The sequence below is a fragment of the Tachyglossus aculeatus genome, chromosome 14, assembly GCF_015852505.1.
Source record: "Tachyglossus aculeatus isolate mTacAcu1 chromosome 14, mTacAcu1.pri, whole genome shotgun sequence".
In the NCBI taxonomy this organism is placed as follows: domain Eukaryota; kingdom Metazoa; phylum Chordata; class Mammalia; order Monotremata; family Tachyglossidae; genus Tachyglossus; species Tachyglossus aculeatus.
Window position 1 is genome coordinate 36598402 of NC_052079.1, and position 16048 is coordinate 36614449.

The 16048-nt window shown below is 43.3% G+C and overlaps 1 long non-coding RNA gene across 1 annotated transcript in view; it reads right to left on the reverse strand.

Annotated features, from left to right (window-relative positions):
* Positions 1-3056: 3056 nt before the first annotated feature.
* Positions 3057-16048, reverse strand: part of LOC119937212 — a 62209-nt gene continuing 49217 nt past the window's right edge. The window contains exons 2-4 of the long non-coding RNA XR_005453948.1: positions 4602-4690; positions 3239-3294; positions 3057-3075 (exon numbers count right to left, since the gene is read on the reverse strand). This is a non-coding gene — a long non-coding RNA (uncharacterized LOC119937212). The remainder of the gene's footprint in view (positions 3076-3238; positions 3295-4601; positions 4691-16048) is intronic.

The following is a 16048-nucleotide window of genomic DNA, read 5'->3' on the forward strand; positions in this document are numbered from 1 at the left end:
TATGTGGTTTCAACTTGTCGGCAGACAAATCTGCCCGGAAGACTCGATAAGGTTGTAAGCACTTAACAAGCACCATTATTATTATTATTCAGTGTAGCCCGTGGCTCAAGCTTCTTCAAGAGAAGCAGCGTGGCTCAGTGGACAGAGCACGGGCTGTAGAGTCAGAGGTCATGGGTTCTAATCCCGACTCCTACAATTGTCCGCTGTGTGACTTTGGGCAAGTCACTTCACTTCTCTGGGCCTCAGTTTCCTCATCTGGAAAAAGGGGATGAAGACTGTGAGCCCCCCAGGGACAACCTGATCACCTTGTAACCTCCCCAGTGCTTAGAACAGTGCTTTACATTCATTCATTCATTCATTCATTCAATCGTATTTATTGAGCGTTTACTGTGTGCAGAGCACTGTACTAAGCGCTTGGGAAGTACAAGTTGGCAACAGATAGAGACGGTCCCTACCCAACAGTGAGCTCACAGCCTAGAAGAGTGGGCTCACAGTCTAGAATAAGTGTTTAATAAATGCCAATATTATTATTATTATTATTAACAATAATGATGATGGTATTTGTTAAACACTTACTATGTACCCAGGACTGTACTAGGCACTCTGGCAGATACAAGATTATCAGGTCAGACACAGTTCTTGTACAGCATGGGGTTTACTGTCTTGGTAAGAGGCAGAAGAGATATTGAATCCACATTTTACACATGAGGAAACTGAGGCCCAGAGAAGTTAAGTGACTTGCCCAAAGTCACACAGCAGGCGAGTGACAGAGCTGGGATGAGAACCGAGGTCCTCTTACTCCCAGGCCTGTGATTTTTCCGCTAGGCCATGCTGCTTCTCCACCTCTCAGTGATGTCTACTGAGCACTTACTCTACGTGGGGTGCTCTAACAGCCCTGGAGAGCATACAGTACAACTGTATGTCAATCAATACAACTGATTAATCAATTAATCAGTGATTAATTAATCAATGGTATTCACTGAGCACTTGTGCCAAGCACTGGATTAAGTGCTTGGGAGAGCACACTGTAACAAGAGTAGACAGGCATGTTCCTGGCCCTTTAAGAGTTAATAGTATACTACTACCTTAATAATAATAATACTGATGATGGCATTTATTAAGTGCTTACTATGTGCAAAGCACTGTTCTAAGCACTGGGGAGGTTACAAGATGATCAGGTTGTCCCACAGGGGGCTCAAAGTCTTAATCCCCATTTTCCAGATGAGGGAACTGAGGCACAGAGAAGTGAAGTGACTTTTCCAGAGTCACACAGCTGACAACTGGCAGAGCCGGAATTTGAACCCATGAACTCTGACTCCAAAGCCCGGGCTCTTTCCGCTGAGCCTCGTACCTTAAGGGAGCTCACTGACCAAAACCTCCATTCATTGATTCATTTATTCAATCACATTTATTGAGGGCTTATCGTGTGCAGAGCACCATACAAAGCGCTTGGGAGAGCACGATGCAACAATAAATTGACACATTCCCTGCTCACAACCAATCAATCCATCAATCAGTTGATTGATGGATTGATTGGCCTTGAAGGGAACCAGTTTACAATCTCCAGGCTCTATAATCCAGATCCATCCTGCAGATGGGCTTGGTAGTCAGAAAGGCCTGGGTTCTAATCCTGCCTCCTCCACACGGCTGCTGTGTGACCTTGGTCAGGTCACTTCTCTGGGCCTCAGTTACCTCATCTGTAAAATGGGGATTTAGAGTGTGTCCCCCATATGGGGCAGGGACTGTGTCCAAACTGATTACCTTCCAGACCGTGAGCCCATTGTTGGGTAGGGACTGTCTCTATATGTTGCCAACTTGTAATTCCCAAATGTTCCCAATATGGCAACATATTACTGACGCTTTCTTGTCCCTGCCACACATGTTCCCGCTGGGGCAGGGTGAGCAATCAGTGAGCATGTGGGAAGAATTGCAACTCCCTGCCAAGTATATACAATGTATTTTTACAGGCAGGACACCTCTAAAATGGCCGCAGCGTAGCGGCGATGCTTTGTTGGGTCACCATGACACGGACAGTGGGTTGCTTTGATATCCGCTGCAATCATTTTTTTTTTTTAATGGTGTTTGTTAAGCGATTACTATGTCCCAGGCACTGTACTAAACGCTAGGACTGATTCAAGCTAATCAGGTTGACACTGTCCATGCTCCATGAGGGGCTCACATTCTAAGGAGGATTATTATCTTGAATGGCATTTGTTAAGCGCTTACTATGTGCAAAGCACTGTTCTAAGCGCTTGGGGAGGTTACAAGGTGATCAGTGCTTAGCGCAGTACTTGGCACATAGTATTTGTTAAATATTACAATTATTCATTCATTCAAGCATATTTACTGAGCGCTTACTGCAAAGCACTGCACTAAGCACTTGGGTGAGTACAGTATAACAATAAACAGACACATTCCCTGCCCACAACGAGCTTCTTAGTATTATTAAACCAGTCACTCTGAATAATAATAATAATGGTATTTATTAAGCGCTTACTATGTGCAAAGCACTGTTCTAAGTGCTGGGGAGGTTACAAGGTGATCAGGTTGTCCCACGGGGGGGCTCACAGTCTTAATCCTCATTTTACAGATGAGGGAACTGAGGCCCAGAGAAGTGAAGTGACTTGCCCAAAGTCACACAGGTGACAAGTGGCGGAGCCGGGATTTGAACCCATGACCTCTGACTCCAAAGCCCGGGCTCTTTCCACTGAGCCACGCTGCTTCTCCAACGGAGACTGTTCTTTAACAGAGACTGTGTACAACCCGATTAGCTTGTATCAGCCTGAGTGCTTGGTAAAGTACCTGGAATATGGTAAGCATTTAACGAGTACCACAGTAATTATTATCATCATTATCATTACCAATTATAGGTTTGCAAATCTGATTGCCAGGAAGAAATCTCAGTAAATTAAAGAAAACATACCTTGAGAGGTCAGACTGCATGTGACGGTGGCTCAGTGGAAAGAGCCCGGGCTTTGGAGTCAGAGGTCAGAGGTTCAAATCCTGGCTCCGCCAACTGTCAGCTGTGTGACTGTGGGCAAGTCACTTAATTTCTCTGTGCCTCAGTTACCTCATCTGTAAAATGGGGATTAAAACTGTGAGCCCCCCATAGGACAACCTGATCACCTTGTAACCTCCCCAAGCTCTTAGAACAGTGCTTTGCACATAGTAAGAGCTTAACAAATTATTATTATTATGTGATTCTGATCAAGCATATCCAGAAATAAAAATTGCTTACCTTCTGCATCAACTAGGAGCCAATGAGTAACCCCAATGGACAACGTACGTAGATCACTGGTGGAAGAATGAACCAAAAAGATAATTTCCAGGAGTCTCTGGGCGTTTGAAGGGACCTTCGAAGACGAGGCCTGTGTCGTCCTTGTCAGGGATGTTTGTGGCATGAGGGGAAGGGGATGGCACTGAGGTTGACGGGGTGGAGCGCTTAGTCCAGTGCTCTGCACATAGGAAGTGCTCAATAAATAGGATGGAGTGAATAGGGAGAGATAGGTGATACCTTTTTCCCTTTTAGAGAGGCAGCGTGGTTCAGTGGGAATCAGGGGTCAAGGGTTCTAATCCCGCCTCCACTGCTTGTCTGCTGTATGACTTTGGGCAAGTCAGGGGATGGTGCGAGGCTGACGGAGGAAAGCGCTTAGTCCAGTGCTCTGCACATAGGAAGTGCTCAATAAATAGGATGGAGTGAATAGGGAGAGATAGGTGATACCTTTTTCCCTTTTAGAGAGGCAGCGTGGTTCAGTGGGAATCAGGAGTCCTGGGTTCTAATCCCACCTCCACTGCTTGTCTGCTGCATGACTTTGGGTGAGCCTCGTGGCTCAGTGGAAAGAACTCGGGCTTGGGAGCCAGAGGTCATGGGTTCAAATCCCAGCTCTGTCACTTGTCAGCCGAGTGACTTTGAGCAAGTCACTTCACTTCTCTGGGCCTCAGATACCTCATCTGGAAAATGGGGATGAAGACTGTGAGCCCCACGTGGGACAACCTGATCACCTTGTAACCTACCCAGCGCTTAGAACGGTGCTTTGCACATAGCAAGCGCTTAATAAATGCCATTAAAAGAAAACGTAGGGAACAAATTCTCATTTCGGGTCTCCAGCCTATGCCCAAAATGGTGAGAGCAGACAGGAGCTCCTGCAGGAAGCAAAACTCAGGAGGGAAAGCAGAAGTTAATAAGAGGGGAGGGAAAGACAGGCAAGGCTGCTACAGACCCAGGGTGGGAGTAATGCACGGGCTCAGGGGGCTGAAGCTTGTACTTCCAACTTGTACTTCCCAAGCGCTTAGTACAGTGCTCTGCACACAGTAAGCGCTCAATAAATACGATTGATGATGATGATGATGAAGCAGAGGGAGCTCCTGATTATCCCCAAAGCTCCCCTTAAGTGAAACCGGATGGATCACACATTCCTTCTAAGTCCCCATCCTGATATGGAACCCTCTCCCATCCCTGCAGCTTTGACGCTTTCCAACATGTGGGACCCCACAAAGCCTGGTACTTCCAAGTTAATGGGAGGATTCACACAGCCCTGCCCATCCCACTTTGAGATCCAAAAATATGGTCATTTATTCAATTGTATTTATTGAGCACTTACCGGGCCCTTAAAGCAAATCTGGTGTTGTGTAAGTCTCTTTCTGGGCTACTGCTGACCGGGCTCTTGTGCCTGGGAGGGCAAGAAGAGACCTAGAAAGCAAAATGAATGAGGAAGTTCTGAAAGCCAAAAAATCTTCTTTTTTCAATTAAGATAAACAAAGAGTGTAAAATAAAAGAAAGGACAATGTAAAGCAAGGCTCTGAAAGGACAAGCATTATTGATATAAAGTTTGCGGTACAGTGTGTCTATCCCCAAATTAAATTAAGTCAGGAATGGATCGAGTTAATATTCCCCAGAAAAAGAATAATAATGACTTTGTGGGTGGTGGGGGGGAGGCGGATGGTGAGTATTATGCTTGATAGGTATCATTAGAAGGTGTTTAATTTGCTAAGAGGTGTTAGAGAAGCAGCATGGCTCAGTGGAAAGAGCCCGGGCTTTGGAGTCAGAGGTCATGGGTTCAAATTTCGACTCGGCCAATTGTCAGCTGTGTGACTTTGGGCAAGTCACTTAACTTCTCTGTGCTTCAGTTCCCTCATCTGTAAAATGGGGATTAAGACTATGAGCCCCACTTGGGAGAATCTGATCACCTTGTATCCCCCCAGCGCTTAGACAGTGCTTTGCACATAGTAAGCACTTAACAAATACCATCATTATTATTATTATTATTATTATTTGCACTCAGAGATTCCTGGAAGATAATCCCAGATTGTTTATTTTTGGTTTACACACATAGAATGACCAAAAAGAGAAAAGGCCTGCTAAATATAGGCCCCTTTTCCTCATAAACCGACTGCCTTTGAACTGCTTCTGGCCTACAGGCTGCTCCTGGAGGATTTAGTCAAACTGAAACTTATGGCTGCTAACCAGGAAGATTGATTTTTTAAAGAATCAATGGAATAAGATCTATGTTTAGTGTTTTTTAAAAAAATTGAGATTTTTAAGTGTTATATGCCATCTGACAAAATGCCTAGGGAATAATTTTAAGTGATTTGCACAAAAATACCTAAATCCAGTATCTTTGAATATCTCATTTAAAGAAATAGTGACAAAACCGAATGAATTTCTCGGTGCATTTGGAGACTTTTAATTAGGAAAATAATTTAGGGTTTGCAAAGAAAAGCTCAAATAGAATAGGTTGGCACAATTTCAAGTCTTCAAAAATAATATTATTTCATTTAGTTCACGAGCAAGAAGCACAGATAGTTTTTATATATAAATGTGCCACCTGTATTCCATGAAAGCACTCGCTGTTGCTGTAGTATTTCCTTACACAATTTATTCACTGTTTGTTTAATCTAGTGGTGAGCTTGGATGGCAGAAAATCATCAATCCTTTAATCCCAACCAGCGAGGTAATCAATTTTAAAAAGCAAAAAAATAAAAAAATCATCTTGAACCTTACTTAGAACAGATTCTTAACCAGCTACTGAGCTAAAGATATCTGAGCGACTCAAGTTACTTGAAAACCACGTATATTTCTCTTCCTGAAATTATTTGCTTTTGAATAACCAAAGCTGCTGACTTAACAGAAGAGGGCCCGGTATTGGACGCCTTCAGGCTGAAATATGACACAGGAATGAATGAATCCTGAATCTGAGGCAAAAGTCTTCTCTGAAGACATTCAGTCAACTGCTGTGTTTCATCCAGTTTGTCTCAAGTTATTCATTAGCACATGCGTTACTTGCCCAACAGACACCAATGTATCGTCTCTATGTATTTGCAAGTAGTTTTTTGAAAAACCTGTATGTGTTTTTAAAGGGTATTTGTTAAGGTCTTACTGGGCTAGATACACAAACTAATCAGGTTCGACATGGTCCATGTCCCATGTGGGGTTCACAGTCTTAATCCCCATTTTACAGATGTGGTTATTGAGAGAAGTTAAGTGACTTGCCCAGTGACACACAGCAGAAAAGTGACACAGCCAGGATTAGACCCCAGATCCTTCTGACTCTATCCACTAGGCCAAGCTGCTTCTACAAGTAGTTGTTCTTTACTACTGACTAAAAAGCAAAAAAAATCGCTCTCTCTACCAGTCTGCTGAGCGAAACATCATCAGGATGTGTTCACGTCGCTATACGAAGGGCCCCTGTTCCTGATGTGTCCTGTCCATCTTGGACCTTGGTGATTAAGGCGACAGCAGCTCAGAAACTTTCCAAGTCTTAGGAGGCACTTATAGATCCCCTTAATCACAGGATTTATTAAACTCTGTACTTTTATACTGTCTTCTCTTCAAATTACTTCATTTTTCCTACTGTGCTTGTCGTCAAACTTTCTTCCACTATATTTGTAGTGTCTAAGAAGCAGGGACTGTGTCTAACACTCACCTGTGTATTTTTTTTTAGCAGAGTGCTCTGCAGACAGTTAGCCTTTAATTAATACCACTACTCCTTCTATATGGATTACGGCACTGAGGTGTGAAGCTGTCCAGATTATCGGGCAGTGAGAGGTAGATAAAATGACAAACTCAGAGTTTCCACAGGAATCAATTAGCCTTCGAATTATTTTCCTATTTCAGTCGATGGGAATTTGGATCTGTACCAGAACTGTGAACGTAGGCCAGCGAAGGATAAAGATGTAACCTGGATTGGCCTTCAGAAGTCTATGAAGTACAGTTCCGTAGTAAAACTTCAAAAACTCACTCACCGAATTCAGAGCATCATGCTGCCAAAAGAATTAAGTAGGTGGATTTGCTCTTGAAAGGCAGAGAAAATGTATAATTTCACCAATCAAAAACTTTCGCTAGTTCAATGTTCTTATACTTTGCCTTTTCAAAAACAGAAGTTCCTTCCTATTTTAGTAGCAGCACATGCACCGCTATTGTTCATTGTAAATTAGGATTTCCATTTTTAACCCTCTAAATACGTATTTTCCTTCCTAGCATTTCTTTTCTACTTTTCTGCCCTTCAGTTCTGTCTGCCTATTTACTCTGGGGGCAGGGAAATGTAATACTACCATGAATTTACCATTTGCCACTTTAGCAATCCCCAATTTACTTATATCATTTATTTAGATGGGACCTTATAATAATAATAATAATGGTATTTATTAAGTGCTTACTATGTGCAAAGCACTGTTCTAGGCGCTGGGGAGGTTACAAGGTGATCGGGTTGTCCCACGGGGGGCTCACAGTCTTAATTCCCGTTTAACAGATGAGGTAACTGAGGCACAGAGAAGTGAAGTGACTGGCCCAAAGTCACACAGCTGACAAGTTGTGGAGCTGGGATTTGAACCCATGACCTCTGACTCCAAAGCCCGGGCTCTTTCCACTGAGCCACGCTGCTTCTCAATTGCCTCAATTCACTGTTGCGAACTCACCGGGGCCACATTATTCCACCAAACAGTGGAAGCTCCACTTGTCTGCTCTGTGGCCATGTCACTTAACTTTTCTGTGCCTCAGTTACCTCATCTGTAAAATGGGGATTAAGACTGTGAGCCCCAAGGGAGACAGGGACTGTGTCCAACTCATTTTGCTTGTATCCACTCCAGTGCTTAGCAAAGTGCTTCGCACATAGAAAGCACATAACTAATACCACTATGATCATTACTCACCACTTACTGTGCACAGAGGATTGTACTAAGTGCTTGGGAAAATACAATACAATAAGAGTCGGTAGATAAGAAACCTGCCCCAAAAGAATCCACTGTCCTTTCCCTTTCCATTCTAAGAATTGACAGGCAGCAGTCTAGTGAATCCATCTTGAAATTCAAAATATGATTGGCTTTGATTTTTTTTTACGTCTTCCAGCATAAAAATAAATCCACTAGCCCTCGGATGAGTGGAAAGCCCACAATATTCAAATATCAGCCATCAGACTAGCAAGACCCCAAAGTACATGTTGAAAACAGATTTATACACACCAGCACAATTCACCCATTCAATCCACCCCCGTTTTCCTTCTACTATCATCATCATCAATCGTATTTATTGAGCGCTTACTATGTGCAGAGCACTGTACTAAGCGCTTGGGAAGTACAAATTGGCAACATATAGAGACAGTCCCTACCCAACAGTGGGCTCACAGTCTAAAAGGGTGGGGGGGGGAGTCTGACGGGGGGGGGGGGGAGTCTAAAAGGGAGTCTACTACTTAAACCATTAGTTGCTTTCTCTCATAATTATGTGCCAGTCTACAATTCATTGTTTATCACACTAGATGATAGACTATAAATTCCTTGTGGGCAGGGGATGTGTCTACCAAGTCTGTTGGATTATACTCTCCGAAGCACTTAGTACAGCACTTTGCATATGGTAAGTGCTCAATAAATGCCACTGATTAATTGATCAGTTGACCACTAATTGTCCAAAGACAGGAAGAGGGGCAGCACTGTGGAGCAGAAACAAATGGGGAAACTGAGGCACAAAGAAGTAAGTGCCTTGCCCAAAGTTACCCAGCGGGCCAGCGGTAGAGCTGGGACTAGATCTAGGTCCTTCTACTCCTAGACCCAGTCAGTCAGGAGGAGCCCTAGTAGCATGGAGTAGTGACTAGAGCATGGACGTGGGACTCAGAAGGTCATGGGTCCTAATCCCATAACAGAGAAGCCGTGTGGTTCAGTGGAAAGAGCCCGGGCTTTGGGTTCAAATCTCAGCTCTATCAATTGCCAGCTGTGTGACTTTGGGCAAGTCACTTAACTTCCCTGTGCCTCAGTTACCTCATCTGTAAAATGGGGATGAAGACTGTGAGCCCCCCGTGGGACAACCTGCTAGCGCTTAGAACAGTGCTTTGCACATAGTAAGCGCTTAACAAATGCCATCATAATTATTATTATCTTGTAACCTCCCCAGCGCTTAGAACAATGCTTTGCACATAGTAAGCGCTTAATAAATGCCATTAAAAAAAAAATCCCAGCTCCGCTAAGTGTCTGCTGTGTTGCCTTTGGTTTGGTTTTGTTCTCTGTCTCCCCCTTCTAGACTGTGAGCCCACTGTTGGGTAGGGACTGTCTCTATATGTTGCCAACTTGTACTTCCCAAGCGCTTAGTACAGTGCTCTGCACACAGTAATAATAATAATAATAATAATGATGGCATTTATTAAGCGCTTACTATGTGCAAAGCACTGTTCTAAGCGCTGCAGCGCTCAATAAATACGATTGATTGATTGATTGGCCTTGGGAAAGACATTTCACTTCTCTGGGCCTCAGTTATCGCATCTGTAAAATGGGGATTAAGATCGCGAGCCCCATGTGGGACAGGGACTGTGTCCAACCCGATTTTCTTGTATCCATCCTAGTGCTTAGCACAGTGCCTGGCACAGAGTAAGCGCTTAACAAATACCAGAATTATTAGTAGTTGTAGAAGTACTGGACTCCCTGAGGCAGACCTATTTACTAGACATTTGAGAAAGGCACTGGAAAATATGTGCTCTTATTTGCCTTTCTATATCCACCACATCACAGCCACAGAAGAACAGGATGTTATTAGTACATCGTGAACTTTTGGCAGTTGTCATAAAGCCTTTCTCTGAGCTTTCTACCTCTGTGCTTACAGTGTTTGACTGGCCCTCCAAGGTTCATCTTCCATGGAGATTTAAAGAAATATTATTTTTCTACCTTGCAGGATAGTACAAGCAACTCCCCAGAGTATCATTTTTAATGAAATCAATCAATTAATTGTCTTTATTAAGTGCTTACTGAGTGCAGCGCAATGTACTAAGCTCTTGGGAGAGTGTACTACTTTACAGTTGGTAGACACATTTCCTGCCCAAAAGGAGCTTGCAGACTAGAAGGGGAGATAGTCATTAAAATAATTACAGATAGGGGAAATGGCTGAGGGGTGTGTATATATAAAAGTCTTTAAATTATAATAATGATCATTGTGGTATTTGTTAAGTGCTTACTTCGTGCCAGGCACTGATCTAAGTGCTGAATAAGATACCGGATGATCAGGACAGACACAGTCCCTGACCCACAAGGGGCTCACTGCCTTAATTCCCACTTTACAGATAAGGGAACTGAGGCACAGAGAAGTGAAGTGACTGGCCCGAAGTCCCCCAGCAGACAAGTGGCAGAACGGGGATTAGAACTCAGGTCCACGCTGTATCCACTTAGCCAAACTGCTTCTCAGGCCCAAGTGCATAGGCAACACAGAAGGGAGGATGAATAGGAAAAATGTGGGTTTAGTCAAGGAAGGCCTCTGCAGAGGAGATATGATTTTAGTAGGGCTTTGGAGATAAGGGAGAGTTATGTTCTGTCAGATGTGAAGAGGGAGGGAGTTTCAGGCGAGAGGGAGGATGTAGACAAAGGGTCTGTGGCAAGACAAATGAGATGGAGGTAAAATGAGTAGGCTAGCGTTACAAGAGCCACGTGTGAGGGCTGGGTTGTAGTGGGAGATCAGTGATGTAAGGTTGGGAGGGGAGAGCTGATTGAGTGCCTTAAAGCCAACCAGAGTGGGGAGATATGGACTGAACATGGTTTTAGAAAAATGATCCAGGCAACAGAATGAAGTATGGATGGGAGGCAGGGAGTTCAGTAAGGAGGACGATGCGATAGTAAAGGCAGCGTTAGCATGGAAGCGGTTTGGAAAGTCTAAAGGCATTGTGAAGGTAGAACCAATAGGATTTGAAGACGGACTAAATATTCGAGTTGAATGGGAGAGATGAGTCGAGGAGATTGCCAAGTTTACGGGCTTGTGAGACGGAGAAGTTGATGGTGTTGTCTACAGGGATGGGAAACTCTGGAGGTGCGCAGCATTTTGGTGAGGAGTTAAGTTTTGGACACGCTAAGACGTTGGCAGGACATCCAAGTAGAGATGCCGTGAAGGCAGGAGGGAATGTGATACCACGGAGAAGAAGAGAGTTCAATACAAGAGAGGTAGATTTGGGAATCAACTAAGTAGAGACGATAGTTGATGATATGAGAGTCAAAGAGTTTTCCAAAGGAGTGGATTTAGATGCAGAATAGGCGGGGGCCCAGAACAGAGCCTTGAAGTTCCCTTTTTTTTGTTCTTTTAATAGTATTTGTTAAGCCCTTACTAGGTGACAGGTACTACACTAAGCTCTGGGATAGATACAAGCTAATCAGTTTGGACACAGTCCACGTCCCACGTGAGGCTCACGGTCTCTATCCCCATTTTTCAGACGAGGTAACTGAGGCCCAGAGAAGTTAGGTGACTTGCCCAAAGTCACACAGCAGATAAGGGGCAAAGTGGGAATTAGAATCCAGGTTTGTGCTCTATCCACTAGGCCAGGCTGTTTCTCCTAGTCTAGTGGATAATAATAATAATAATAATGATGGTATTTGTTAAGCACTTACTATGTGCAAAGCACTGTCTAAGCGCGGGGGTGGGGGGGGATACAAGGTGATCAGGTTGTCCCACGTGGGGCTCACAGTCTTAATCCCATTTTACAGATGAGGATACCACTGGCTCCTACCATTAGCAGGTGAGAGGCAGAGGACGAGCCAACTAAAGAGAAGCAGAGAAGCAGCGTGGCTCAGTGGAAAGAGCCCTGGCTTTGGAGTCAGAGGTCATGGGTTCAAATCCCGGCTCTGCCACTTGTCAGCTGTGTGACTTTGGGCAAATCACTTCACTTCTCTGGCCTCAGTTCCCTCATCTGTAAAATGGGGATTGAGACTGTGAGCCCCCCGTGGGGCAACCTGATCACCTTGTATCTCCCCAGCACTTAGAACAGTTCCTTGCACATAGTAAACCCTTAACAAATACCATCATTATTATTATTAAAGAGTCTGAGAAGGAGAGATAGGAAGGGAATTAGGACGGGCTAGTGTCAGTGAAGCCAAAGTTAGATAGTATTTCCAGGAGAAGGGGATGTGCAATGAGAGCTCACATTCTGAAGGAAAACGCAGAGCAAAAACTGTACTGTGAGCCCACTGTTGGGTGGGGACTGTCTCTATATGTTGCCAACTTGTACTTCCCAAGCGCTTAGTACAGTGCTCTGCACACAGTAAGTGGTCAATAAATACAATTGATTGTAATCTCTAAGAATAAACAAATACATATACAAACAAAAAAGTCTTGCCAAATTACGTTTCCTTTTTTTCTGGATAAAAAAGGAATAGGGCAATTATTTTGTAAGATGTACATTAAACAAATCATCCTCCCTTGACCCAGCTGGATTTTATAGTCGGATGAAACAGCAACTTGCTGAAATTCTTCTGCCCCTCTCTTCTATACAAATTCGGATTTAAGTAATGGTGGGTTACGAAAGCAAGTTAAAGCCTAAAGAATATTTAACCCAAGTGAAGTGAAATTGAACATGTGTACAATAGGCCCTCATAAATTATTTCCAGAGTTTCGCTTGCAAAATCTTCCGCTATAAATTCAGGCACAAGGTAAAGCGATCCAGTTCCCTTGGGACCCAAATTCCCATATATTAACATCTGTGTTGAATCACTAAGGTGCCACTTCGCTAACTTGCCATTTTTCATTATGGGGTCTGGGTTTGTCAGATGGGGTGCCCATATCCTCAGTTTGCCAGTGAGGAAATGGGAGGATCAGGATGGCAATAAAGAGAAGCTTCCAAGACCCTGACACTGACTACTCCATGGCTTTTCTGTGCTCCCTTCTCAGCCTACCACCACCAATCTTCAGCCTCCACTGTAAAACAAGCATCAGCTAAGCACTGGCCATTTACTAAGCACCCTCCACTGCACTCTTTTCAAGCATATATGCAGTCATAAGTGAAATTTCCTTTCATTTTGTTTTTTGTTGACACGAAGAACTCTTCTCCACCCTTGGGCAACACTGGAGTTCTTCTGTTTACATTATTTAATGTTACTAGGGCATGTCCAGACATCATAAGAAAACAGCAATCCCAGGCAGAGCATCTGGTGACTCATTTGAGGAAATACAAAGCTTATGAAAGTTGGTGTCCTGCCAGGGGAAATTCACAGACTTAATGCAACATGTCTCTTCACGGAATCTCAAAGGAAGGAAAACAAGGGGGAAGGGGAGGGAGATAGGGCGTCATCATCTGCCACTGATGGTCAGTCGGGATAAGCGCACAGTAAGTGCTCACTAAAAAAGATTGAATGAATGAATTCTCCGTGGTAGGTTGTCTTAAAGTTTCTTTGAGGACCTTCAGAGTTGTGGCCTCTGTTTATTGACAACCTGCTAGATCTAACCTTTTCAAATACTCTGTTGGTGATTCTCTGGTGGAATATCATTTAGGCCAATCTGAGTATGGCGTTTAGTAAATAAAGCGAACAAATCAGCAAATTGGTAATAATAATAATTGTGTAGTTGTTAAGCGCTTGCTACGTGCCAAGCATTTTCTTAGCACTGGGGTGGATGCAAGGTAATCAGGTTGGACCCAATCCTGTCCCACATGGGGCTCACAGTCTTAATCCCCATTTTACAGATGAGATAACTGAGGTACAGAGAAGAGAAGCGACTAGCCCAAGGTCACACAGCAGACGTGTGGCAGAGCTGGGATTAGAACCCACATCCTCTGACTCCCAAGCTTGTGATCTCTCTACTAGGCCACACTGTCCTAACAACATTCTTGGGAGAACATTATTAAAACACAAAGAGCAGATGTCAACACTATGCTACTGAAATTGGCCAGAAAGTAAATCCACCCCCCTTCCTGTTATTTCTGAGATAGGGCCTAGCTAGACCAAATATTTAGAACACAACTAGCACAACACAATACTTTGAATGCTTGTGATATGCAGGAATTGTACACAGCCACAACCGACAGATGGAGAAAGTGAAGCCAAAAGAACAAAAAAAAAAAAAATCAAGTTACAAATTAGGGATAACCCCCAAGACAGATCACACATCTCTCCAATTTGGTTTTCAAGAAGAGAATTGACTGTAAAAAGGGATTTTCTTGATAAGAAAACACTATCTCCTGTAAAGGTTAATGCAAAGGTAACAAAGATTCCCCATGGTCTGTTTATTGCCATTCTTTCCACAAGCACAATGTAGAGGTGTTATCTTATATTTGCAGATGGGGAAAGTGAGACATAGAAAGATCAAATGACCATTCCCAAATAACAAGAGAAAACCATTAGGCCCTGGCCTTCTGACGTCCAAGTAGTGCTCTGACAACTAAACCTCAACCTTCATATTGGGGGTGGGGGGGGTGGGAGAGAGTTAGTGAACCAGAGAAATATCACAATGTCTTGCAGTTGTAAATTTCATTAGGTCTCATTAACCGGATATAAATCTGGTCAGGTAGTGTGCGATTGAGAAATCTGAAAACCTTACCCACTTAGTGCTAGGAGACCTTGGACTTGCCTGTGTCCTACTAAATTGACTCTGCTGGAAAGGGTGGTGGTTTTTCACAAACTACTCTCTGATGATAGTTATTCGGTGTGAAGTGTGAAGATAATGATAGGGAGGAACTGAAGAAATGTGCATTAGTGATAAATTCAGCCCAGGAGACAAACTCTAGGGACAGCTGAAAATGTCAGTGAAAACAAAAGAATAGGAAACTGAATTAGGATTATGTTAGCTTGATCTTACTTTTAGAAAGAGTGCATCTCTTCGATTGTTTCGGGGTTCTAAGGGCCTTTATGTAACTTACTACTTCCTGGTCCCTAAATGGTTATTTAGTGGATTGTCGAAGTCCACGGACCTCCTCATTTGGTTCCCTTTTTCCAGTAGTAGTAGCAATAATAGTATTTATTAAGTGCTTACTATGAGCAGAGCATTGTACTAAGCTCTGAAATATCCCTAACTCCCACCTGTATAATGTTTCCCAGACCTTAGAAGGCTCACAGTTTAAAAATGGGGAGAAGAGATTTGTTAGAGGAACATAGAGATGAAAATAAAGCACTAATAGAGACAAAAAAAAAAGAACAATAGGGTTCTGTGGCTAGAGGATCAGAATGTCAGACTCTTAATAATAATAATAATAATAATAGCATTTATTAAGCGCTTACTCTTCAGGGCTTAGGGTCCATAGTCACTTAACCAGGGAGAGTCATCTTTCATGTTTTCAAAAGGATGTGCGAGGCCATTTACATCACAGTAATTAAACCGTAAGGAGCCATTTTAGTTGGAGGAGGAACCACTTGGAATCTTCATCTCCTTGCTGCTGAAAACTTCAGGGGCAAAGGAGACGTGAGCAACGGCTTTCAATTTCCTTTGCAGTGCTGATTCTTGGGGATTTTTCCCACCAATTTCCCTAGTGTGACCAGTTCACAGGAAAAATTCCCCCAGATTAAGTTCAAATCAGCAAAATAAAAAGCAGAAATCCAGAGCTCCCTCTGTGGGTTCACACTCCGTGGAATTCAGGATGTCGCTCACTTTGACAATTTCCCAATATCGCAGTGGAAAAAAATGGAAAGCCCCATACCGTTTTCATGGAGTTGCCGACTTGTACTTCCCAAGCACTTAGCACACGGCTCTGCATACAGTAAGTGCTCGATAAATACGATTGAATGAATGAATGGAGTGATAAATTAGCCATTTTACTCATTTTGGGATGGTTAATATGGTTTTTGTATGTGTGTATGTGTTTAATGGTATTTACTAAGTGCTTACTAT